Source organism: Apostichopus japonicus, chromosome 15 (genome assembly GCF_037975245.1).
Source record: "Apostichopus japonicus isolate 1M-3 chromosome 15, ASM3797524v1, whole genome shotgun sequence".
NCBI classification, from domain to species: domain Eukaryota; kingdom Metazoa; phylum Echinodermata; class Holothuroidea; order Aspidochirotida; family Stichopodidae; genus Apostichopus; species Apostichopus japonicus.
Window position 1 is genome coordinate 12,334,750 of NC_092575.1, and position 27,765 is coordinate 12,362,514.

The following is a 27,765-nucleotide window of genomic DNA, read 5'->3' on the forward strand; positions in this document are numbered from 1 at the left end:
GATATTTTGCATATTTATTAGGGGGCGGGGCTTAAGTTGATTTTCACTAAAGTAGCTTGTAAACACGGTAACTGAATAACGACAAGTTGATTTTAAGTCATACTTGGTACATATATGCGCCATAGTGAGTAGAAGAGCCCTATTGATTTTGGTGCACATATCAAGAATATTAATGAGGTCACAGGGTCAAATGTGAATATTTTCAGAGTTGAATCATACTGTGTGTGAAGGTGTTGGTAGATAGCGGGTACATGATAATATATGTTCAATGTGATATTATGCACCTTTATTAGGGGGCAGGGCATGAGTTGATTTTGCTAAAAATTGTAAACATGGTAAGTTAACATATTTAGTAGGTATACGTCCACAGTCAGTGAGAGGACCTTGCTGATCAATTTAATCAACAATGATGAAAGCTTGGGATTATAATCTCCATCGGCAAGGAATCACAATAAGCCCATTGGTTTTCTGGTTTGTTCTTCTCTTACAGCCCATCAGAGCCACCAATTCCAAAAATACATCAACAAGCTTCCTCAAGTTTGATAAGACAGTTGGTAGAAGAGGACGAAGTTGTTCACAAAGAGGACGTTTGCATCCAATGCCGTGACTTCCTTAGACAGGCCCTGAACTCGCAGACGAGAGGCGGGTTACCGACATCTCCCAGCTTTGAAGGAGATCTCCATAGTAAAGTTAGGTTCCAATTACCTGATGATGATAGGTAGTAATTCCTTGTCATTGGACATAACGGCTGGCGGCGTATTTTGGATAGAGAAATAAGGCTATCGAATTGAATAAAATTCAGTTAAGCAGACAATGTGACATGTAATGGAAGGAAAAAAATGTAAAAAACAAATATTTTTGGAAAACTCCCATTGCAATACCTTGTTGTGAACTAGAAATATGTTTTTCTGATGGTGACATTTTTCTCCGATAAACTCATCCTTTACCCCCAGGAAATTTTCAGAGTAGTTGGTAAATGGATCACAGTGTGTGGGATGTTGATATTTTGGACAATTATTACCAAATGCTTGAATTCTGCTTCTTGTCTTGTCATTAGTTTCCTCCTGAAAGGTGATACAATTGGCATTCTTGTTTTTTTAGTCTTGCACTCTGAATTCAATGTTGTTGGGTTTTTTAAGGATTTATTCCTCTTGATAAGTGATTTGTATGTGTCAAAGGAGAGGAGGCAAGGACAATATGCTCAGGTCATCTTTATGATAGGTAGATATTTATTCAGCCACTGATCATAAAAATACAATGGAATTGTTGTCAATCAGTCTGCTGTTGCCAGATAGAAAAATAAAAATGAAAAAAGATATTGGAAAACTTCACAGCAAAACAAGGCTATCAGGGTCTAGGTTTATACATAAGCATGACAAAAATTTACAGTAGATTTATGAAAACAATAATGTTATGTACCTCGAATATTCCTTAAGATTGTAACATGCGAGGGGCTTTTCTAAGGTACTAAAGGTGCTTAATGGGTATTAAAACCATGCCGTTTAATGTCCTTCTTCCAGTCCCATCATAGGGACTTGTTGAGTTATAGTGATTATGTCTTTGTTGGAATGGGTCAGTTGTAGGTGGAGAGAGGAAGCTGAAAAGGGTTAACGATGTGTCAGCCTTATCTAACCCGTATCTGAGGAAACATTTGTTGTTTTTTCTGACTTCAATTCGTGTGAATAGATTACAATATGTGGTTATTGTAAGTATAATTACTTAGTATTACAAAAGGACGATGGGAAACGTTTTGAACCCAATAAAATGATCTTTTAGGCATTATCAACTTTTCAAGAATACAGAAAACAAATTCAAGTTGTGCATAATTAGAATCTTATAATTATCGTACTATATTAAAACAATTGACATAAACTAATCGGGGAAAAAAACAATCTTAATTGAGTATCTGTAATGCTTAGCTTGTTTTACGTATCAAGTTAAAATAAAATTGGAGAGAATAAGTGTTCTTGTGGTAGAATTATTAATTGAATGTAATACATTTACACTTAACTTAAAAGTTGACAGATGGAACAAACACATTTTGTGTCAGTTCTTAGTTGATATTTTAGAAAAGTTTAATTTTCTCATAAATCCATGGTTGGTACGTTTACTTACTGTGAAGTCAGACGTCTAGATTTATCTATGTCACTGATGCCTACATTAATGTTCTTCATTCATCTGCCGAAATAAATGAAGCTTTTGGACTTTGTGTATTAAAGATTCCAAACATTTTGGCACCAAAGCCAAATTGAAGTTGACTTAATGTGGTGGTGAAGACACTCTCCAAGAAAAATGAACAAAATCTGTACATTTCTTGAGCTTTAATAGGGACGAAAGTTGTTTAGGGGCATGTTTTTCAGAGGGCCTGAGAAATCATTTAAAGCAAAAAATAAATATTAGCATATTTTCATTTTGTAGGCAGTATAAGTACAGTATAGCCAACCACATCGAATGAAATGTAAATTTCTATCCTAAGCTCAGCAACATAGAAATATTTTTCAATATTGTAGTACATATCCATACACAGATATTCCCTTGAGAGCTTGGTGTATCATATTGTTTATGGTTCATGCGGTAGGAAAATTAAAATAGGAGTGGGTGAGCAGACGTGCCAAATAACATCATGTTGCACCTACTGATTAATAGCAATGCTTCCAGCGATATCATGTCCCGGATTTTCCAGGAAAATATAAGGTCACCTTGCTATAGGGCCAGTTCTTTGGGTAGCAGATATGCATATTGGGAGAGATTCCTGCATAGGGTTTGATAAGTAGACAGTGGGTTGGGGAAGTGGGGGGGGGGGAGGTTGCTAAATCACTTGCCGTGGATACCATAAAGTGCTCAGGTAACATCATGCATGAGTTCAACACAGATGTATATGCCTTTTTTTAATAAAGGAAGTCACCTACATTTGTTGTTTTATGTTAACATATTTTGTTGTAAAAGATACAAAAGAATACAGCCAACTCAAGTAGCATCCCCTTCTGCCTTTCTCGTTTTCTTTTGATCTAATGCCCAAGAAATTAAGCATAAATAAAAATGATGGACTTTAAAAGTAAATTTTATACTAAATGTGTTACAGTTCGGCATATATAGGATTTAAAAAAAAAATTCCTGTCAGACTATCAGACTGTCAGACTTCCAGTCTGGAGACTCTTCACGGGGGCATCCCACAGGGTCTTAACACATGGTTGTGCTAATAAATACATTTTTTTTGGTTTCGATGATAATCGTAACCTTTGAATTCATGATGACGTATGTGTGTGTGTGTGTGTGAGGGCGGGTCAGGGGAATACAGCCACGGGACAGATAAAGTCATAAAGTAGGACATTTGACATAATCGCCCAGGGGTCCGAATTGGTTCGGGCCTAACTGGTGTTTTGGGAAGTTATGGGGCGAGCGAATGGAGTTGAGGATCGAATCAATTTTCCTTCATTATTGTCCTTGTTGACCTTCACATGATGAAATTGTCTTTTAAAGGTAGGCTATGTCTTACTTCGAAAGATGACCTCATCTTGACTAATCTTCGATGGGTCTTTTAAAATTGTTGAAAACCGCAATACCGTTAAGCAATAATGTAACCAGCCATCCATTGAGCTGGAAGTGTCCAACAATTATAACATCATCACTAGGACATTCCAAAGTCCTCTTCGTCTTTACAGCACGCCGCACTGCATTTTATAACCCCGACAGGGATTTGCTTTTCCCTCTTTCTCACAACCCCCCCCCCCTTCAGATATACCCACACCTCCAACACCATTCATTTAATGTCGACATTCAGCCGGCAGAGCAGAGAAACCCCCCCCCCCCCCCTCCCAACACACACACATCACCACCAGTGGGGAGAGGATGCTGTGTGATTCCATGCATGGTAGGTCACTGTGTTCGTTTGTATCAGAGATGAAGATTTTGCTTCATATATCGGAAATGAAATTACAACACCGTGATCGATAGCTTGTATGTGTTACCCCGTTGAGAATGATTTATACGTCGATCAACCACCAACCCAATTATGTCTCAGTAAAGCTTTTACCTCCTCTATACACTTAGCAGTCAATAATTAGGAAATCTGGACCACGACATGAAACAGTGTCAGGCGCGCAATCGCCTTAAATATCAGTAGTGAAAGATGTCTATTTGGAGCTTCTAAATACACATTCCATACAGTGCGTAATGTGTATAAAGTAATAATAACTAACCAATGGGTTATATATAGGGATATATAGTCTACGATAGAGTCAGAGAAGCAGGGGTGGATTATACAAGTTATCTAATTTCAATCAAGTGTTCACTTTTCCTGACACATGGCAAATTAAAGCGATACAAAATGACTGAGCAATTGGGAATTGGGTAAATTGGTCTTCGCCCTCGGAAAACTCGGAACAGAAAGCATAATTCATGCCAAATAAAACTACAAAAGAAAACGACCATCAAAAATGTGGTGGATGCATGTCGAACCGCTTAACGTATATAAAATATTTTTACCTAATACTCATACCTATAACTCATTGATTGTAACAAACGTCAGAATATATTGGCTTCCGTACTTGCTCTCAGCGAGCACTGTATTACATACCGCTGTACTTTAAGTCTCGTCAATCAAAACGGCTGCACTACTTAGCTCATCAGAAGCAACCCAAAATTCAACGAGCAAAATTTAGTATGAGAATAACAAAGAACAAGTTTTCAAGGGCAAATGGTGTCGGATATCATCTATGGAGGGGGGGGTCTCTTTTTTATGAGAATGTTATTTGGTTGAGTAATTAGTATGCCGAAAACAATGATGGACTTGCATTAACAGAAGACTGAACTGATGTTACGAAGCCACATCAACTTTAACGGTATGAGCATGTCAGATGTGCAGAAACATGGCCTTTAAAGCAGAGATATTTTTAGAAACATTAGTAGCATTAACAACCAAAAGGTGCAACGTACATTATATCGTAGCGCAACATTAGTTTCTCAAACAACAGTGATCGTGATTACGAAATGATTTCAAGCACAAAACTGGGGTCCATGAAAGTGTTCGTAAAAATTCATCATTTGATATTGCGAAAGTTTACAAAACTGTTCAAATGTACAAACAGAAGTAAGGAATACAGTTCGCGAATGACAGTTTAAAACGGAAATGAAAGTGAACATGAAAAGTCAACAGAAAAGTGAACGATTGCGATCGAGCTTTCTGCAAGATGACAACTGTTTGTTTAACTTGACAAGGTCAGAGGTAGAGAATAATTTGAAATGGACTTTGACAACAAAATGTCATAGTTATGTAACTAAACAACATAGAAACACAACCTAAGTGTCAAGGTATAAAGATATATGGCTGTCTGGTAGATTAGATCACGATCATTATCATTGCAGATCAAGCTCATTCCCAATCAAGACCATTGTCACGGCAACACTATGCTGACAGAATTGTAATTCGAATTTGAGAAGAAAATGTCATGTTTTTGCTCAAATATACAGTTAGCCATTAGTAATTTTACATTTTGTTCTATAATTTGAATTTATCATCATGTTTTTACCATGGCAACAGCCCTATTCAGACATGACAGTGACTTTAAATGATCCAGATCTTGACTGCAATCAACCGGGCAGCGTCAAATCAATGTAAAAAGACAATTAGTCTGTATTTTTGGGTATATGTATATTATATGATATTTTTCTCAAAGTCCAATTTTCATCATGGCTATTGCCATGGCAACAGCCCTAATTAGGGATGACTTTGACTTTCCTGATTGTGATTGGTTTCACCAGGGCAGCTTCAAATATATATACTGAGACACTAACGTTGTGCTTTTAGGATATTTAATTACAAAGATATGACATATTCTCAAATTCCAAGTTTTAATGAATTTGTTGCCATGGCAACAGCGCTGGTGGCCACACCAACCATTAATTTTATCGCAAACAAGCAGATTGTGATAGCTGAGGGTCCTAGCCTACCGAAAAAAAATGATGGGGTGTAAATACCTAAGAAAAACATGATGGGGGTGAAAATCCCTAAGGGGTTCGCTTGGGGGGGGGGGTGTTTCGCTGCGTTGCCCTATTTCGTGCTTCTGCATCAGTCCTCGCTTTGCTACCGTCTTTACTTACTCCCTTGTTGTCACGTTATTTTCTTGATGACAAGATATATTTGCGCCAAACTGTATGAAGTGAGCGTGACGCGTTTGCGAGTTACCCAATGGTAATACCAGTTCCTAATACAGGACGATACCATGGTTACGTACGATTACCCAATTTACCGAGCTACGTTTATATCTTGCATGCTTAAACCTGATTTTTGTCATGTCATGCCTATTTCAATGACACAACATCTTTTGTTAAACAGAGTAAAACAGAGTTCTGGATGAAAGACAAATAATAAAGTACAGCAGAGTTCTGGATGAAAGACAAATAATTTTTTGTTCTATATCAATTATTTCAAACCCACACTTTATGAGAGGTGACGCAAATACCTCTTTTCAAATCAATAGGAGGAGTAAACCTATTTTTATTCCGTTCGTTTATTTCTTTGTTATAGTGATCTGATCTAATATACAATTTTCATGATTCAGTTACGTATCGGCAAATTAAATGAGAAGGAGGGCGGCGGTCAAGGGAGAGTAGCTACGACCTTGAAAGGGATGCTATTGCCTCCTATAATTTATGCTTTATAGAGATTTTAGCTGCTGATAGAGTCAACCATTTCAGATTGTTGACTTGTATTGCACATAAAAAAAGCTATAAAAACATTCAAACCCCGTCCCCGTCACCGTCCCTTCCTCATTACCATTCAGTCTTTCAAAATGCAACAATTGTAAACAACGTTGGCTGATAATAGATCAAAATTTGATATTAATAAAGATGATTCTAATATTTTGTATTAAACTAAATACACAGTTCTGTATTTGTGTGGAACACAGTCATTGAGGGGGGGGGGGGGTGTACACGCAAATACTGTATTTTCAGAGGATCAATAAACACAACAAGTCACTGCGGACTAAGGAAAGTTTTGTAGTTGACGAATTCCCGATCCCCGTGTTTCCCAAATCTACTTGCATAAACTCAAAACCCTATGAATTCTGTTTCGGGTTTCGAATTACTGTGCTATTTCCAGCCATTCAGATCCCTAAATAAGATTAGTCACATGTAGTTAACGTGTTTGACTTAATAAGTATTGTCCCTCCCTCGTTCGAAAAGGTCTTGAAATGTGAATAGGTATTGTTTGTTGAAATTTCAGGCTTAATCCCAGTTCATGATTGTCTGCCTCGAATATATAGTCAGGTGGCTTAGCAACTTTAACGTTACCGGCCGGACAAAAGTACCAAATTTGGCATGGAGTTTCTTTTCGACCTATCTATCGATTTTATCCGTGGAACCCACTTCATCGATTCCGGTTTTTCAAGATGGCGGTCAAAATCCAAGATGGCCGCCAGAAAAAAAGGAAATGTCATATATCTGGCTATAAAAATCAGAAATGAACAAATGAGGGGTCAATTCAGGTGTTTCCTAGGTTCACTGAGACAGATGATGGTCATGGCATGTTGCTTGGGCAACCCATTTCCAAGATGGCGGCCAATATAACAGAAAATGCACTTGTTGTCACTGTTAAAGGTCAGTGGAAGTGTAGACTTGGCTTTGAAGATTCTGATTCCTTCTGATTAGTATTGAAAATCCAACCACCACACTGACTTTTAGTCGATGCAGTGTGAAAATTAGACAGATTTATTATTACGTAATGTTTTTGTGACGTCGAGGGGGGGAAGCAAAGGATAATGCAAAATTTACATTTTCAAAACTCTGCCACTTAAGAACGGCGAATCTGATTTGAATGAAAAGTTACAGAATTTTGAAGAATATATAGATGCAAGCATTCCTTGACTTTGAAGAAAACATTAACTTGATATTTTCACCTACGGAGGAAGGAAAATCATTAATGACTGTGTAAACTCAATAGCGACATTCATTTCGTTCCCCTCTTGACGTCAACGGACCCGGACATTTAATTTAGGTAACACAAAAACGAAATGAGTTTGAAACTCAAAATTCGATATTTGGGGTTATGAAATACACTCTTTTCATCTACGTAAGTTTCAAATCAATCCGCTGCACTTAAAGTGACCTTCAAGTTTACACTTCCACTGACCTTTAAGTACTTACTGGAAGTATTCGGAATTCTGTCTACAATGTTTCAATACGATGTTTCTTTACCAGACAGTTCACAGTCGATGTACACTATTTGGATGAACATTTGCATCGACAAAGAGATGTGCAAGGCATCTGGCCCACCCTCCTCTTTGATTCTACGAAGGGAGTCACCAATCTGAGTATACACCCCCGAAGGGCGTGTCGCCTTTGGCCGGTTATTGGAAAAGGATCCGGGCCAGTGGTGACGAAAAAGATACCCACCCAGAACCTAACAAAAAAGGCAAAGGGAAACGAAGGATTCTCAAACGCAACGAAAACACCTTTCAAAGGAGAAAGCGCAATTTAGATGGAAGGTGGACCAAACCAAGCCCACCACTCAATGGTATCTTTTACAGAACGGTCCTTTTGACAAGGTTTGGTTTGCGCTTTCCCCAAATGAAATCAAAAATGATCCTCTCTAATCTCACCAAGGCATGATCCGGTGCAGCGATCACCGTACCAGGATACCAAAGGAGAGGAAGAATAAAACGATTAACAACTGTAACCTTCACAGGGAGGGAGAGCCACCTCCGACTGAATGTGTCGAGCCTTGCCTCCACCTGATCAGCCTTCTCGGCCAAAGTGGTGGCCTCTGGGGCACCATAACCTCGCCAGACGCCATTTACCCTGATCATGACATCTGACCAAGTAGCATCGAATGGGAGGGATTGGCCGCGCCAACCTCCTTAACGCAGCCTTTTGGTCTTGCACAAGGTCCTACACAATACAAGTGACGCCATCTGCATATTGCACGCTTGTAACTCTAGCCCCACCCGATACATTGAAGGGTTGAAAACCCAAGCATCTGTCCAGCGAGGTACTGAGCATTTCGCTGAAGAGAACATACAACAACGGGGAGAGGGGACAACCCTGACGGACTCCCCTTCGAACCGGGAAGGGACCAGAAGTTAATCCGTTAACATTGACCGTGCTCGAGACGTCCTTATATAGTAACGAGACCCAACGAATAAACACTGAGTTCAATCCGAAGGACTCTAAGGTTCTGAACAGAAAGTCGTGATCTACCATGTCAAAGGCCTTCTCCTGGTCCAAGGAGACCAGTGCACATGGCAAATCACGAACTTTAACAAACTCGATCAAGTCTCTCATCAACCAGAGCTTATGTTAAATACACTTGCCTCGCACAGCACAAGTCTGGAGAGGACCTGCAATATCCGGCATCAAATCCGCTAAGCAATTTCCTAATGCTTTGGCCAGTATTTTGTAGTCCACAGTTGACAGCGTTATAGGACGCCTATTCGGGTCCAAAGGGTCTTCCGACTTTGGGAGGAGAACAATATTTCCAACCCGCTGTGTTTGGCCTTATGTAATTCAACTGGAAAGAGGTAGCGAACACGTCTCTCAAGTCCCCACCGAGAACCTCCCAGAATGTCATATAGAACTCAGCAGGGAGGCCATCGAGACCGGGGGACTTTCCCTTCTCCATCGCTGCTACCGCTGTCCAGAGCTCATCAACGGAGAGATTCGAACCCAAGCTATCGTTTTTACTATGAGGGACTGATGTAATCAGTCTTACATGACACTCGTAACTCCCATATAATAACGGGCTTTGCGACAGTGTCTATCCACGGTCGATCACACCTCAAAGTTCCCAAATAAGTCCTAAGTGGCTTCCTGAGCCAAAGTAACACAATTAGAATACCAGCCATAATTATATAGTCAGGGTGCTAGCCCGGTTTCATTTACACGTTTGAGGACGGAAGGTTTGATGGTCCCGATCAGTAACGGGCACAGGGGGTCTGAGGAATGAATATATATGAAATTTCCTTTTTTTTCAGGCGGCCATCTTGGATGTTGGCCGCCATCTTGGAAATGGGTTGCCCAAGCAACATGCCATGAACATCATCTGTTTCAGTGAACCCCGGAAACACTGAATTGACCCCTCATTTGTTCATCTCCGATTTTTACAGCCAGATATATGGCATTTCCTTTTTTTCTGGCGGCCATCTTGGATTTTGGCCGCCATCTTGGAAAATCGGAGCCGATCAAGTGGGTTCCACGGAGAAAATCAATAGATAGGTCGAAAAGAAACTCCATGCCAAATTTGGTAGTTTTTTCCGGCCGGTAACGTTAAACCTAAAAATTGTTGCTAAGCCACCTGACTAATAGTTGTTAAGGGAGACAACTTACAGCAATAAATCTCTTTCGAGCATAATCGTAAGCAACCTTTTGTGAATATTTTGAGAAGATTTCACGGAATCCGTTTTTCTTTTACTGCTTGCTTCGAATTCATCGATAGTATCGGGGAATAAGCCTATTGTACATTTACGTCTTGAAAGGAAACGACATTCTTACTGCTTGCTGCAACGTAAACAAAGACATTGAAGGGTGAGCTTCTTGTTAATAAAGATATTCAGATCCGTTGTTCTAATGAGAGTGAAACAGGATGAATAGAGATTACGTTGAAGGCAGTGTCATTTACTGTTACCAATAGATTGTATCCAACAAATAATACTAATTTAAGCTCGTTAAATGTTAACTTGTCAAATGGCTCAGAGGGTAGAGCAGTGGACTGGTAACCTGATGAACTGAGTTCGACTCCATCAATGATTATACACGTTCAAAAATTCTTTTTCTCTTTCAGCAGTCCACGTTGAAGTCTTGATATATTAATTCAACCATATAATTTACTAGCTGATGTGGTGGCCGATGCTGTTAAGAGGGTGACGAAAGACTCATTCCTCGTCGGTCGTGTAAATCGTGGCTAGGGTTCAAGACAGGCCTCTGGCGATAATACCTTTGGCTGTAGGTATGGTACTTTTTGTGGCCTAGGATCCCTTACCATGTCTCCCTTGTTGTCGCAAAAGAACCCGGGAGGATGCGCAGAAGGTCGGTCAAATCGACCAGAAGCGTACTAGGTGGCGTGCGTGAATCCTTGCCTTTGGCCAGAGGTGGTGACATCTCTGCGACCGGCATGCTTGCAGCCACCGTCCACTAAATACGTGGCCTGATGAGGCGCTATTCTCCTAAAAGTGAATCTACGGATGCCTTTAAAAGCCATATAACTATTTTATAAAATAAAAAAAAAACACCCTGTTCCAAACTAGCGCCATCGAATTCCCTAAAAGCCTTTTTTTCTTGTCACCCTAAAGGTGGAATGATTTTTATTGTAATGGGTTATTTATGGTAAGCCAAGCAAAACATTCAAACAGTCATGAGGTTCACAAGGGTTTGCAGGAACTTAAAGAAACTCATTGTTTGACATAATTGTGTTCAACTTGGCAAAGATTTAAACAACCTACACCAAAACAAGTATTATATTCGTTGCAATGCCAGAGACATGCAAGCCAGCAAGACCATGAGATAAAATTTTCATATACATAGAATTAAATTTATATCACTTTTGCAAGAAAACCAAAGTATACCAGTGTCAATATGGTCCCATTATAAGCAACAGTGCAAATTTTCACACCGGATAGTAGGTAGTTTCGGAAACTGAGTGATTCTTAAGAACTTTGTTTGAGATTCACAAAAAATATACCCCGTATTGTGTTTTGATAACTTCAGGAACAAAATTAACTTTGATGCCATGGACCGTTAAAAACCACTGCTCTCGGTCTAGCTAGGGTTGTATAGCACATTTACTTATTTTTGTTTGATTTTTTGGAATGGACCATTAAACAGTTGAGGTTCACTAGTTAAAGTGACTGGACCTATTAGTTTATTACACAGCTCATCAGACTAGTTCCTCGGTTGCACTACAAAACTCAATGGGAGAAATTAAGATTATATGGTCTCAAATGACATGTTTATAATTTATTACAAATTTGTTAAGGACAAATGATGTCGAATGCCAACCATGGGTGCTCCGTTGCTTATATGAAGATTAACGAACATATTCTGCAGGTTGACCTCAAAAACAACGGATTAACATTAACTATTAGAACTGCAGTGAGGAGCCGACGTCACCATCAAGTTAGCCTAAACGAATATTCCAAGTATATTAAGTAAGAAATTAAGTAATAACTGTATATTTAACGATACATATCTTGAAAATACTGGTATAGCTACAGAAACATTATTGGACTCAAAGTTGTCTGTTTTCATATCATAATATATCAAGACTAAAATTCTGCCTTATTCATTATTTAATTATTAAAGAGAGTTATCAAGTTACAGCAAAATCTACCTGTCGGTCATTCTCCCATGATTGATTATACCGGGGATAATTTTTTTTAGAAAAGTCACCCAGGAAAGAACCAGGGCACGAAAACCAAACTACCGAACGTCTGATCCGCTCTCAACCCCAGTCCCCTTGTATCGAGACTGTGACTGTGTGATCATCGCCAGGTGTGTATCACCATTCCCATAGAAAGGGAACAGATACTACACATGATCTTCGGGGATGTCTTCAACTCTTAGGTCTATCTGTTCGTTGTACACGTCTCAGGATAAAATTAGTTTGATCTCGGAAGAATGTTATCCGATTCATTGTTCTTTATTCTATTTGTTTTACAAGTCAATGGACTACATGTTGATGAACAAAGAACATATGAAGAAAAGTAGTGCCCGTTATGTCCAACACGTAACACACTAATCGATACTCATTGACAAAACAACATCTTCCATATTCGAAACAAGTTTATAACAATAGAGAGAGATTAATGTCATTCAGTTGGTGCAGTTTGCTTTCATATTACTGAAACCTGTACGACAAGATGTTTACGCTATGTGAGCAGTCCAGAATTCACAGTGAACGTTTAGCGTTTTCATCTATGCTATTCTATCTATGCTCTATAGGCCACGGAAAGTGACAAAGTTAGTGTGTAAGTCAATGGTAGCAATTAATTTGTGGTGCAGTACCTAAATCCCCCTTTCCGCTCTGCAAAACTGCACCATAGGAACGTTGAACTATGCAATCATCCATCGAGTCTTTATGCAAGTTCATCCGGCGTGTTTGCATCCTCATGAGCGCTTTCACGCAATCGTGCACTGAACTTCAGAGATCTGTAAAGGTATACCGCACCACAATTAAAGTAGTGTTCATGCGCTCGAAATGTCAGAGAAAAAAAAAATACCTAAGGTAGAGCTTATTTAAGCATGTTATCAGTTACTGTCTTTGTTTGTTCTGCCTTATATGAAAGAGCATAATTTAAAGTACAGATGGTGTGAATATAGGGAGGATTCGAAGGGTGATATATTCATTTTAGAAAATCTTTGGTTAAATGTTGATATACTACGAGCAAGCAGATGGAAGGGTGGGGGTTCGGTATGCTCAACTTGCTCCTCTTCTAGCTCAAAATTTAAACGGTCATGATATAAAAGTTTGAAAATGCCATCATAGGTCAAGATCTCAGCTATCGTGTGATGGGTAGGATATACCAGTTGAAAACTTATATCTATGCTCTGGCATGTCTTTAAAGTGATGAGTTTAGTGTGTAAGTCAACGGAATAATTAATTGTGGTGCGAGACCTAGGAGATGTACAGATCAGGCGCATTAGAACAACTAATACATAGCCCGCCGTTGAAACGATGGAGTGACCCGCAAGGTAGTTAATTACATTGCTTTCTTCAGCTAGCCTATAGCTAACGCGACTGATTTTGTTGGCTTTTCATAATACCTCAGTCGGTACCTTCTAGTCGAGCAATACAAAATTAAGAGAATCAATTGTTGTCGTCTCTCATTTGTTTGCTTTTCTTGGGAAATAAATTCATCCTTTTATATCCAAAGCGGTAGAAAACTAATTAGATGTCAACGGGTTTTGCTCATATTAAGCGGTATCATAAAACTATCGTAAGTCTTTCGCATTGTGTACACCTCGTATATAAAAGTATAAGTACATCTGATTCAGTGCTGCCAGAGACCGAACGTTTTTATTAAATTTTGTAAATTATAAAAAATTCAAAACAACCTTGTGGAATAAAACAGGCCTTGTAACTGATGTTTATATGGTTCTTATAAATTGGTGATAGCTCATTTATGTGCGTTTTCTTCCGATAGGTAAATAAGTGAAAGAGACAGATTGATTGTTCTCCGAATGTTAAAAATTGACACAATGGTAAAACAAACTACTTTTGTGAAGATTTCTTTGACGCGTAGCTCTATGAACTTAAAACAAAACAAATATAACCGTTGTCGTTCATTGGTAATAGTGTGCTTATATATAATTACACACGTGCTTACATTTATTGCAGAGCCACGTTATATGCATACATGTTAAGTATTAAAAACATGATCTCATATTCCATTGTAGCCATTGAATTGAAAAAAAAACACATAATATTAATCTCATTGGAAACCATTCGAGATGTTGGTCGTTGAGCTTTCAAATCCTTGGTCGGTTGTTTGTGAAATTTTAACCACAGTACATTTTGGTATCCTGTGTATATATCTTTCAGCGTTCGTCATCATCCCAATCAGGGGAGGTGGAGCAGGGAGTACTTTGGGAAAACTCCTTCCACTCCACCAGTGGTAGCAAAAAACCAAAACGGCTCTTTGCCTTTTTTGTTTTTACCCAATCGAATCTAACTCACATGTTCCACTTACTGCCTTCCGAATATGTGTTCTCCCCTCCCCCTCCCCGTCCCAAACTGCATCATCGTCCGCCGCCTCTGATCCCAATTTTCATCCAGAAGACAAACGTCGATCACCTTGGACTCAGTATTTTGATTACCAAAGGTATAGTCACAGTTTATGCCATAATTGCTTAAATGTTAGTTCTTTATCCGTCGACCATTCCTGTAAAGATGTAAACGATAAATTTAACTGTGGTCGACAGCAGCCAGAAAATGTAACACCACGTACAAAAAGTACTCTTCATTACAACGTGGAAGCCCTATCGCACCATTTTGTTTTGTCAACTCTATAATTCTAGATATGGTTATCTGATGGTGAGTCGTTTTGTAAACTAAAGTAATCATTTTATTACTTGATGAAAATGAATCACAATACAGGACTCGGGTTGGCTGTGACGTCATAATGACACATGGTCTTCAAAAGTTACTTTACTTTAATAATGATGTTGTTAATTTGTCTGTCAAAATGTGACGCAAAGTAACTCGCTTAGCTGCCAAGTTTTCATTCAACTGTTTATGTTTTGATTGTAACAATATTATTTTCTTTTTGTCAATAAATGAGTTTTATATAAGAGAGACAACCAAAGACGTCTTTGACGTTGATTAATTCCTCCTCACGGGGCCGGCTGTCACTTAACGTCCCCATCCGAAGGAGCAGCGTGTATAACACAGCATCTACTCACTTGCTCGAATACTGAGGAAAGTGAAGGCACCACAATTAACCATGATGTGGGAGAACACTAAAAACTAGCTGAACCAAACATTAGTTTGTAATTTTCTAAAACAGGAATACCACATCTAAGGTAGGTCCCCGCTCAATGACACTCCACAGAAGCATATTTTGAATATGAGGTCTTCAGAATCTGATTCTCTGGTTGGGCATGAAACCCGAAAGCTAGAAGTCGGATGTTTTTCACTCTATACCGTCATAAAGCGCTTGACTTTATTGACTTTAATTATTATTAATTATGAATCCAAGAAAACTGAGTGTGTGAATAATTCTTTTATCATGTTAAAACTCTGACAATAGCTAAAACTTAAGGAACGATGAAATGGGTTCATCAGTATACAGGACAAAATGTTTAATATTAATCCATTGGATTTCATATTCTAATAACTCAACCAAATTATATTCTTTAACTTCATGTAAACAATAAAGCCCCCGTTGGATGATATTCAACACTATTTGTCTTTGAAAATTTTCTAATGCTTTGTAAACAATCCTATTGCATTTATTGATGCCACATTACAGATAAAATTGTGTGTATGTTAAACTAGTCCCATTATTTAATTTATGCATGGGCATCGGTATAAAACTACATGTAGTGGATTAGTTAAGTTGTTAAGGATATTTGCCATTCAGAGATTCAGATTTTATTCATTCATTCAGTTGTTTATTACTAGAGGTTCCAATGATCTTGATATGGATGTTTCTGTTGCCTCGCAACACCATCACATTATCATAATTCCCTGGCATAATGGTTTGTAGCCTGTACGCTTATCATACCCAGCTGATGAAACACATCATCCGTAATAGCTATATGAACATACTATACCGTTACTGAATGAAAAACACATCATCAGTGATGATCACATGATATCATATTGAACCAACCAGAACCAATACCGGATGGTTGTTTCTGCTGCCTAGCAACACCGCATTATCATAATTCTCTGACATTATGTTTTGTAGCCAGGACGCTTAGAATAGGCTGCTGATAAAACACACATACATAGGTACATGAGAACACTATACCGTTACTGAATAATGAACAACACATCATCGGTGATGATTACATGATACTATATTAACCAACCAGAACCAATACCGTATATATATATATATATATATATATATATATATATATATACATATATATATATATATATACATATATATATATATATATATATATATATATATATATATATATATATTTATATTTATATAAATATATATATTTATATAAAAAGCAAAACTGACATCTATATCGTTTAATAAGCAGAACAGTCAGTATAAACGAACATAACACATCCTATCAAAAGTGACTCGCTGATATAATACTTTTATCTCTAGCTTTGCTCAAGTTTCCATTATTGTCTATTGTCTATCGCTTGACTATTCAAAATATTAAACGATTCTTTCTTTCTTAAAGAGGAAGAAACTCAAAGAAGGACATAAAGACAAAGAGAAAAGAAAGAAGGGATCAATAAGGAGAAACAGAACAAAAGGCACAGCAAGCAGCAGTCTCATAAAGTGAATATTAAAAAAGAAGGGTAATTAGAAAACGTTGGCTTAGGAGAGAAGAGTTCGAACGGAAATTAAATATCACATCCTAAAAGCGTTACTTTATGAGAAACTTACGAAACAGACGGATTGATATCGCTAGAGAATATATTAATTTATTTCTTCTTTGATGTATATAAAACTAAAGACGAATAATAGCAGACGATATTGCTAGTTATTGATTTAGAATCCTATGTGAGAAGCACTGTTCAGTAGTTGCACTTCATAGGGTTGTTTATGTCTTGCACTATTCAATCGAATGGTTCTGTGAAGGTGTATTTGCAGATTAAAATAGCACGTGGTTAGTGATGAAGCCAAAACATACACTTATATATATATATATATATATTTATATATATATATATATATATATATATATATATATATATATATATATATATAAATATATATATATATATATATATATATATATATATATATATATATATATATATATATATATATATATATATATATATATATATATATATATATATATATATATATATATATATATATATATATATATATATATATATATATATAGGAATAACGGAAAAACTGTTAAACAACTATGCTGCATTTAGAGGAAGGCTGGATCTCGAGTGAGATACAATAATTGAATTAGGTAAGTGATTGGAAGTAAAACAGCCAATGTATGTTTTTTGCAGAGCTTTCGAGCAAAACTAGCTCTTCTTCAGTGCATGATCACCGAAAGTGACAAGGAGTAGCAGGAATTGAAACTGTTTTATAGAGGAGATGTCGGCATGGTTGTAAGGGCAAAGCGACTTACTGATTTCTGCTGAATTGAGCAGAAGTTTTAGAAATTCGGATTATTTTAATCCGCGTCGGATTATTTTAATCCGATTCCGTCGTAATTGTAAAGGAATTGTTTTGGTTTACCTGGGACGGCAAATCGTTTCTGATGTTTAAACCGAATGGTGCCGTGGTCTTTAGGTTTAGTTCCCAGAAATTTTCTTTTGCTTTCCTAGATTTATCTGTCCAAGAATCGTTCTGGTCAATGGCAATAACACGCAAATTCTCAATTGAATGATTTTGGAGATTGAAGTGATTTGCAACAGGTTGGTAGATCTTTTTTGTTTTGATCGCCGATCTATGTTGTGTCATTCTAGTTCTAAGAGTGTTTTTTGACTCTCCAATATATTGTAAGTTACAAATATTGCAGTAGATGAGGTATATGACATTTTTGGATAGGCAGTTAATTTTGTGCCGAATTGGAACGTGCGTTTGGTTTGGCTGCTCTGAAAGGCCCCGGTCGAATCGACAAGTAAACACGTTTTGCAATTTTGTGTACAGGGCGATGATCCTGTAGTTTCTGTTTTGCTTTCCCCAATGGGGTGTCATCCCGAAAGGATGCCCGAACTAAGATATCCCGTAGGTTGCTGGGTCTTTTAAAAGCGATGACAGGTAATTCTGGGAAAACTGATTTTGAAAACTGGTGGGAGACCAGGGTGGAATTCAGTAACCAATGGTACCCTTTTGGAACTGGTTTGACGAGTTTTGTACGTCAATGTTTCGGTACGGGGTTTGCTTTTAGACTTTTTGATGGCATTTTCAATAGTCCCCCGAAAATACTGTCTGTTTAGGGGGTGTTGTGACAGTTCTTTAGTGCGTGAATCAAAATCAACTGCAGAGGAGCAAATGCGTCGAATGCGCAACGTTTGACTGTACGGAATATTTCTGGTACAGTGACGTGGATGGCAACTGCTTGGTAAGAGGTAGTTGTGCTTGTTCGTGGGTTTATTGAACAAGTCTGTTTTGAGTGAACCATTTTGTAGGGTCACAGTGGTGTCCAGGAAGTGAACGCCATGTCCAGAAAAATCGGGAGTAAATTGAATAGTGTGATGAAACGAGTTTATGTCAACAATGAAGAGTTTTAGATTTGCCTCACCATGGGTCCATATCATAAAGATATCGTCAATGAAACGTAACCACTTGTGTGGTTTCAAGTTTTGTCGAGATAGAAATTCTTTCTCGAGGTTCCCCATAAAGATGTTGGCAAAAGACGGTGCCGTTTTGGTACCCATTGCGGTGCCATGAATTTGGAGGTAGTGTTTGTTGCCAAATACCAGATTATTGCTGGTCAAGATAAGTTGCATCAATTCGGCCAATTCTTTCTTCGTGGGGTTTTTGCCACGTTTCGGTTTGAATGCTTTTGTGCAGGCCGAAATGCCCTCTTCGTTAGGGATATTTGTGTATAACGACGACACATCCAAGGTAAGTAACAGAGTAGATAGGGGAAGATTTTTTATTTCCCCAATTTTCCGGATGAAATCCGTAGTGTCCTGCAAATAATATATAAATATGTCACCAAAAACAGAACTAGTATTGTTCGATACGTGTGACAAACGCCTACAGTGGAATTACGACCTTCCTTACCGGTTTCGAACCTCTGGACACACAATCAGCGTCCGTAGCCTAGTGGCTAGGGTGTCCGTATATATATATATATATATATATATATATATGTGTGTGTATATATATATATATATATATACATATATATATATGTATATAAATGAAAATCGTAATATGTTGGAAAGTCAAGAACAGTGAAAAAACTTCCAGCCTCCACCGGGATTCGAACCCGGGCCTTCCGCTCTGTACGCGGACACCCTAACCACTAGGCTATGGACGCTGATTGTATGTCCAGAGGTTCGAAACCGGTAAGGAAGGTCGTAATTCCACTGTAGGCGTTTGTCACCTGTATCGAACAATACCAGTTCTGTTTTTGGTGACATATTTTGCTTTACTCTAGAGATCAAACATGATGCTAACCAACTCGAAATCATTTGTGATTCCTAAGCCGGATCTCGAAAGAGATACTTTGAACAGACTTTATGAACTTAATGCAATGGAGGTAAACGACAAAGGTAAATGAATATATATAAATGAAAATCGTAATGAGTTGGAAAATCAAAAACAGTGATATATATATATATATATATATATATATATATATATATATATATATATATATATATATATATATATATATATATGCAGCATAGTTGTTTAACAGTTTTTCCGTTACACATATATTTATATATATATATATATATATATATATATATATATATATATATATATATATATATATATATATATATATATATAATAATAATAATAATAATAAAAATAATAAAATGCATTTATATAGCGCTAATTTTGTACAAAACATTCAAAAGCGCTTAACAAGGAAAAAGCCAACCAGTCGGGTCAATCAGAATAAGCAAGCTTAAACAGATATGTTTTTAACTTTATCTTGAAAGCATCCAGGGTCAAGGAGTCGATACGCATCAATTCCACCGGAAGTGAATTCCACAACCGAGGTCCTTTGTAGGCAAAAGCCCTATTGCCTAATGTATTATGATTGAAACAAGGAACATGCAGTGTGATTCGAGAATGTGAGCGCAAAGAGTAACAACTAGACTTCACCGAGATCATATCACATAAATACTTAGGTGTAAGACCTTTTAAACATTTAAATACTTGCAAGATTAGTTTAAATTCAATGCGTTGCTGTACAGGTAACCAATGAAGAGATTGTAAAGTAAAAGTAATATGACAAAATTTAGGAAGAGCGTAAATCAAACGAGCCGCTCCATTAAGTACCATTTGAACTCTACTCGAAGCTTATAATCAGGTAAACCAATCAAGAGTGCATTACAGTAGTCGATGTGACTAATTACAAAAGCATTAATAAGAGTTTTAGTAAAGTCCTCATCCAGGAATTTTCTGATCTGGCGAATATTATAGAGTCCATGGTATGCCCTTGAGCAAACTTTTCCAATATGAATGTCCATTGACATGTTGCTGTCAAGATAAAACCCAAGATTTTTTGCACTATCACATGGCTTAATACCCACGTTACCTACTTTTATCATCTGAACCCGAGTCTTAGCAACTTGTTGGCGGGTCCCAATTAAAAGAAACTCAGTCTTAGAATCATTGATCATTAGCCTATTGCTGATCATCCAATGTCTTATTTCGAATATAAGTGATTGCATTGCCAGAACAGCCCGTTCCTCAGATAACAGAGAACCAGCATTGAAAGATAAATATAACTGTGTATCATCAGCATAACTATACACTGTAAAAAAAAGGGGTCAGGTTACCCCAAAAAGTGGGTGCAACTAGGCTACCACCAGTTTTTGGGGTAACCAGGTTTCCGCACCCGAAGGGAAACCTTGACGTTTCCTTCAAACTTGGGGTTTTCGTCAAACATAGATTTCCTCAAGTTAAGTAGTATTGTTTCCTTAGGTATTGGGGAAACCTAACATTTCCTCACATCCAAGGGTTTGTTGGTTTCCTCAAGTTTAGGAGTAACGTATCCTAAGATAGTGAGAAAACCAGAGGTTTCCCTGCTTGGGAGGTAACATACATTCCTTAAATAGCTGGGGACTATTACACCAGTATCTGAGGTAAGTAAAGGTTTCCTCACTTTCTGGTGGTAGCAAAAGTTGCAACCGAGGAAGTGGTGTAACCTACAGGTTACACCAAAATCTGGGGTAAACTACAGTACACCAGGATATACTATCCCAGTGTTGCTGAATAAGTAACAAAGAATATATTTTCAAAAAACAACTGTATTTATTGTCACAACTTCAACGAACGATTTAAACAAGCTTTGATAAAAAGAAAAACAGTAGGATTACTATAACAAAATAATAAGTATATATGTTTAATTAATACACATGTCATACATGCCCTCCCCCCCACATTTCAATTTGTCGTTCTTAACTATATAGTGGGTTAGGCCTTGAGCATGAAATGTTAGGAACTAATAGTCGAAATATTAATTATATGCAAGTGAAATATTACATATTACTACCTGAGCAAGATATGTGAAAGAGATTGTAACTTTTAACTAGTCACCAGTTAGAGAAGAGCAATAACAATATCATAGATCTAATATTTTGATGACGTTTGATCTCAACCAAAGGGACCATGTGCTAGGAGTAAAAAATACAAATAGCCATGGGTATATGCTGTACTGTGTAAATCCCTTACACATGCGTGTGTAATCCTTTTAATGACCATTTAAAGATTATAAATAGACTGTGGTTTCTGAGTGTGCGTCTGTCCCCTACCCCCCCCTAACATTAAATACTAAATTTGACAGGAGTTACTTGTAATGTAATAAATTGATACAAATAATGAACTTGTAATTACCCCCCCCCCCTTGACCAACATGAATTATAATTATTTATTACATTGTTTTGAAAGATCCATTTTTCTCGCCCACAAGAGAATTTTACATCCCAGGTTGGATATTTCTGTATATGACCTACAATACATCAATTAAGCTGACCAGTTAAGTCAATCTCTGGTAGACTTGCGGTGAAAGATAAGGACCTTTATTATAAACAATCAAGTTGTCAATAGTTAGAAAAATGTAAGGTTGAATAAAAACTGATTAAGAAAATAACAAAGTTTCTGATTTGCCGCAAAAGTTGTCTCGGTACATCAAAAGTTGTCCTAAGTTTTTATTTGTATTTAATGATCACTTTGCAGCCCAATATTTCGTCCTTTTACATGCAGGACCATGATTTTTCAATATTAGTTTATAGTGGCACATTGCGTTTTTCTTAGAACCTCGTCTTGTCAGGAAAACGTGATAATTTTGCATATTACCAAAAATGTTTAATTTAATCACTCACATTAAATGAGTGGTAAACACAATCACACAAAACGCTGTAAGATTGTGACATAATCCGGGCCCTTACATGTAAAAAGTTGGAACAGCAAGTTTGTTTTGCATGTTAATTATGCAATTAATCCTTAAAATTAGGTAAAATTGCCAGTTTAAGAAATAAATATATTCTAACATAAGCTATCAGATGATGGTCTGTTATAAAATTAGTTGCAAAATTGTAAAATTGCTATAGCACATGTCATATGATACTAAGTTTGCATTGAGACGTACAGTATCACACAAGAAGGATGCTGCTACAGTATAGTACAATAGTAAGGTAGCACACAAGAACTCCAGTCATGATGAAGAAAGACTAACTCACTAATCTCTAATCTTTTCATCAAATGTCCTTACTCTCCGTGGGGTCTTCAGTTTGTCACTCAATTTCATGCAGAATTTCTGAATTGCTTGCTACAGTATAGTACGACAGTACAGTAGCACACAAGTACTCCAGTCAAGATAAAGAAAGACTAACTCACTCTCTAATCTTTTCATCGAATGTCCTTACTCTCCTTGGGGTCTTCAGTTTGTCACTAAATTTCATGCAGAATTTCTGAATGAAGGTGTATGTTTCAAGGGTAGTCGTGGTGAAGTGAATGTTGCAGGCGTACAGGAGTCCGAACAAAAAGCTGGCCGCAGAAATAACATTTGCAGTGTCAAATACAATGTGTTTTTTCAACAACGATATAACAGCAGTTTGGCTTCATTATGTCCCCAATAACTGCAACACATGGATCCGCATTTTCTGCTGTGTCCACAACATAATCTCTCTTCCTGCGAATAGAAAAGCAAAACCACAAGTTATAAACACTCAGTGAGTTTGTTTATCAGAGCTGGGGATAGGAAAATGTTAGCAGGATATTTTATTCATTGGCTTCCATGTTCGGTTTTGAGTTGGTTGATTTAAAAAAAAAATACTAATTGTGATTGCAGAGGTGTAACTTGTGAATTTGGTGCTGATCTCAGCGCCTTGTACCCACGTATGTGTGGGTCATACGAGTTATACCATGACCAGTGGTAATGGATTTAAAGCGCTTGAGACTCATGTGTAATGCGCTATATAAAGCATACATTATTATTATTAGGGTTTACAAGCAATGTTCATACTCAGTGTAGGTTTTTTGACCTTGGCCAAAAACAATAAGGATCATGTACTCACTAGGGGTATTGCACCTACTAAGTATGAGAATAGTTGGATCTTGTATTGTTCACTTATGTTTACAAGCGGTGTCACCAAAGCTCGAATTAAGGTTTTTATTACTCGCAAACCTTTGCTGGTGGAATCGCATTGTCTGCCAGCACAGAGGTTTGTTTACCAGAAAACAAACTGTGTCCGAAAACATTCGACACGTGACTAGGCTCCGTACTGGACCATCCTACAAGTTTGTACGGTAAGGAGCCTAGGCAGCCGTCAGTTGTTCTCGGACACGTTTCTTTTTTGACCCTCAAATCTTTTCGTTTGCCTTTGTTGTGTGCACCCGCAAACCGTTTTTTCCCGCATTTGCGGGTGCGCATTTGTGTGGTCTTATTTTGAGCCTTGATCACAGACACACACACAAGCATGACTGCATAGGTTGAGATTCCTTTTGGCTCTGGCAAGGAATCCACAAGTCTTTATAATCTATTAGCTTTTACCAAAATGACATATAAAATCTGAAAATTGCTACAGTGAATTTTGGGACAAAATCGCATGCTGACTCTATGCCTATACTTGGCGATCACCCTCGCGAGTGAGCACGATCAGATTTTTTTCTCGGGTATTTGTTGTTTTTTATTGATTTTTCTTTTTTAGGTGGTTCACCGACTTCACCACCCCCCCCCTCCCCCCTTCAAATTTTCTGGCAGAAACCTTGCCTAAGATACTATTTTGAATGTTTTGTCCTTAGATTGTAAAAAGCCAACATGAGTGTGTTAGTTCCTTGCAACTTCTCAACAAGTCTAGAAATTAGAGAAGAAACAAATCACCTACGTTGCAATGAATTTGTTGATCACTTACCTCGTAAAGTTTGAAGAAACTCTTGCTTCCGAACACAACTGGAAGGACTACAAGTGCAGCAACAGTCTTTTACTCAATTTGCAGGTGCTTCATCACTATTGGCAAAAGTTGTGGCTTTAGTTTTACTTCTGATAAGATTTTACTTGCAGCCTTGCTTAAAAAGCTTTCAAAGTTTTTGTGAAGTTCTGTATCTGTTAGACGTTTGAATTCATTGCCAATTTCGCATGGCGAAAACAATACAGGGTAATTCTCTTGAACTTCAACAATAAGTGGTTAGGAGTTAATTAATTTACGCCTTTGAGCATAAGTTATTTCCATTCGTTGTTTGATTAGATCAACGCTTGGAGTGTTTTTTTAAATTCCTTCTTTATAACCTCTGTATGTTCTTTAAGGGTTTTGTCGTCTTCTCCATCAGGAATGATTGGACTCCAGTTGACCTCTCCTCATTTTGCCTGATCATACAAAAAGAGAAAACAAAAGGTTTTGAGATATTTGGTAATACTGAACATTGTAATCACTACCATATGGCATAAAACTAAGCTGCCAACACTGTTGAGCTACTGGGTCAGTGAATAACTGGGTCAGTTTTGATAGAGGATAACAAATGAATCTGAAAGAGAATGCAAATATAACCAGAAAACCAAGGTTTTGTGATTTACTTGCCTCTTTGAAGTGCATAGTTTCAGTCTGGTATGACCATTAATTTATTACTTGTTTCATGCTGCCACATCTAACTAGGCAGAAAACACTGCATTGTTAACTCAGTATCAGGTTTCAGTGTTTGGCACCTGTTGACTTGCTAAAAATATATCCCAATACATGTGGTTTAAATAAATCAGACATACAGTTTGGTTGCCAAGTTTGATATTGACATTTGAAGAATTAAGCTATTATGTAATAATTTTTCTATAATTTAGGAACCAACATCGTGGCATATTTGTGTATTCAAACATTGATCACATATTGGTGTTAAAACAGTACTAATACAGCTACAGTGTGTATTTCCCATATGGTGGTTGAATACTGCAATGTAAATTTAGTTCTAGTTCCAGAACATGACCAACCCCAGATCTCATGTACTTCAATCAATATATAATTTATGCCTTAATGAAAGTGTTCAATAATTTCACATTAAATAGTAGCAGTCAGAAAATCCTAAAGATTTCAGTTACTTTTACATATTTACCACATTTTAATTAGTGTGAAATCCTTAAAGGTATTTTCAAGAAAACAGAATTTTCCCAAAAAGATCTCATGTACTTCAATCAATTCATAATTTATGCCTTAATGGAAGTGTTCAATAATTTCACATTAAATAGTAGCAGTCAGAAAATCCAAAAGATTTGAGTTATTTTTACATATTTACCACATTTTAATTAGTGTGAAATCCTTAAAGGTCTTTTCAAGAAAACAGAATTTTCCCCAAAAAAATTCAGTTCCATTTTTGAATTTATGTTATTTACCAGTATTAGTAATCAAAATGGCTAAAATATTGGTCTTTATCATCAGCAACAAATGTGAAAAATATAGTGGAATAGATAAATCACAAAAATGTATAATGTTTGTTCAATTAATTGTTATTTATTAATTAGCAGTCAGGTTCTGGGTGGCGGTCAAGTTCTGGGTACTCTACCCTAGGCCTATCATGCTTTTTCTGGGCTAAAAATGAATTTGGCCTGACTCAGTAATGCATACCTGTCTCCAGATTAACCTTGAAAACATCAAATTAGATATTCATTAAATCATAGGCCTATCACATGGTTTAGACTAGGGTGAGCCATGAATTTTTCCAAACAAAAGTTAAGCTAGGCCTAATACTTAACAGTTAGGCTATTAGAATTTTGTAGTTTTTGGAGAAAAAAAACTGACGGCCTCCAAAAAGGAAGCAAGCGGAGACGCTAAACAATTAAAAAAATTATTTGGCCTTACAATGCCTAACTCAGACCTAGCAGCCTAGTCCTAGTCTTCCCATGTTTGATAAACCCAAACAAATTACACACAACCTGAACAATGTTATATGCTAACATATCTCCAACATTATCATTATCAATTAGCCTAGTAGTATTTTGGCTAGGCTGGCCTAGTTTGATAGCCTAATGTTGACATTAATACTCCCGAGTATTATTACTTATAGGCATAGGCTAATACTAGTATAGGGGGCCTAATTAGCCTAGACCAAGGCCCACATTCCTTAGTAGACCACAAAGTAAATGAGTCGGCCTAGGCTCGGCACCATGTTTTTTTTTTAATTTTTAGCCTGCTTGGAGAATGCACCTGTCTTTACAATTAGGCTAGGCCTAAGCTAACTCAGGCTATGCTAGTAGCAATTATCACTAGCCTTAGCTAGCTTAGGCATAGCCTGGATAGCCTAACGTTGACATTAATAGTTTAGTCGATTTGCAATTGATCGCATCTCTCAGTGGCAAGTTTGTGATAATGCGGCTTGCTAAACAAGATATAACACAACCAGTGTATGACACCACATTTCAATGTGTTGACAGTTCAGAATTTTAACTACGATTTCATTTTTTAGGGTAAATTATTAAAGATTCAAATGATCTTACCTTTTTGTGCGAGCTTCTTGTACATCGTCACGTCTATAGTCTACGTACGTTTCGGTACGGTATACGTACGTACGTATAACTTCAACGTTCAGTCTGTTAATTCCCCCGCGCGCAAAGCAAGAAATATTAACAAAGGGGCGGAGCTAGTGTGTTATGTTAGAAGCCGTGTCATTGCTCGAGAATCGTTGTCGTGATGACGTTTCGTGCAGAGAATATAAGAATCACCATCATTGGACCTCTCGGTTAACCTTCATTTGGGTCATCGACAGAAGATATTACCTTAACGCTCTTTCGGGTGTAACACCAAAGTAACCCACATAGGCCATCAGCTGAAGCTCAAAATGTGGCTGTAAAATCAGTTTCGTTCCAGCAACACCGGGTCTAGATTTTTAATGCATTTTTGGGTAGTTTAATGCATCACAAACATTATATCAAAAGTTCTCCAAAAAATTTCCTGCAGTATTTTTGTAAGAAACCCTTGAAATTGGG

The 27,765-nt window shown here is 37.3% G+C and overlaps 1 long non-coding RNA gene and 1 other non-coding gene across 2 annotated transcripts; both read right to left on the minus strand.

The window, feature by feature from the left end:
- Window positions 1-19,584: 19,584 nt before the first annotated feature.
- On the minus strand, window positions 19,585-19,656 carry Trnac-aca (transfer RNA cysteine (anticodon ACA)). The gene has a single exon. It is a non-coding gene; the product is annotated as a tRNA-Cys (tRNA).
- A 1,874-nt stretch (window positions 19,657-21,530) lies between these two features.
- LOC139981171 (uncharacterized) lies at window positions 21,531-27,587 on the minus strand. The gene is made up of 3 exons (XR_011797808.1): window positions 27,277-27,587; window positions 24,713-25,164; window positions 21,531-23,490 (listed from the first exon to the last, which is right to left on the minus strand). It is a non-coding gene; the product is annotated as an uncharacterized lncRNA (long non-coding RNA).
- Between the last annotated feature and the right edge of the window lie 178 nt (window positions 27,588-27,765).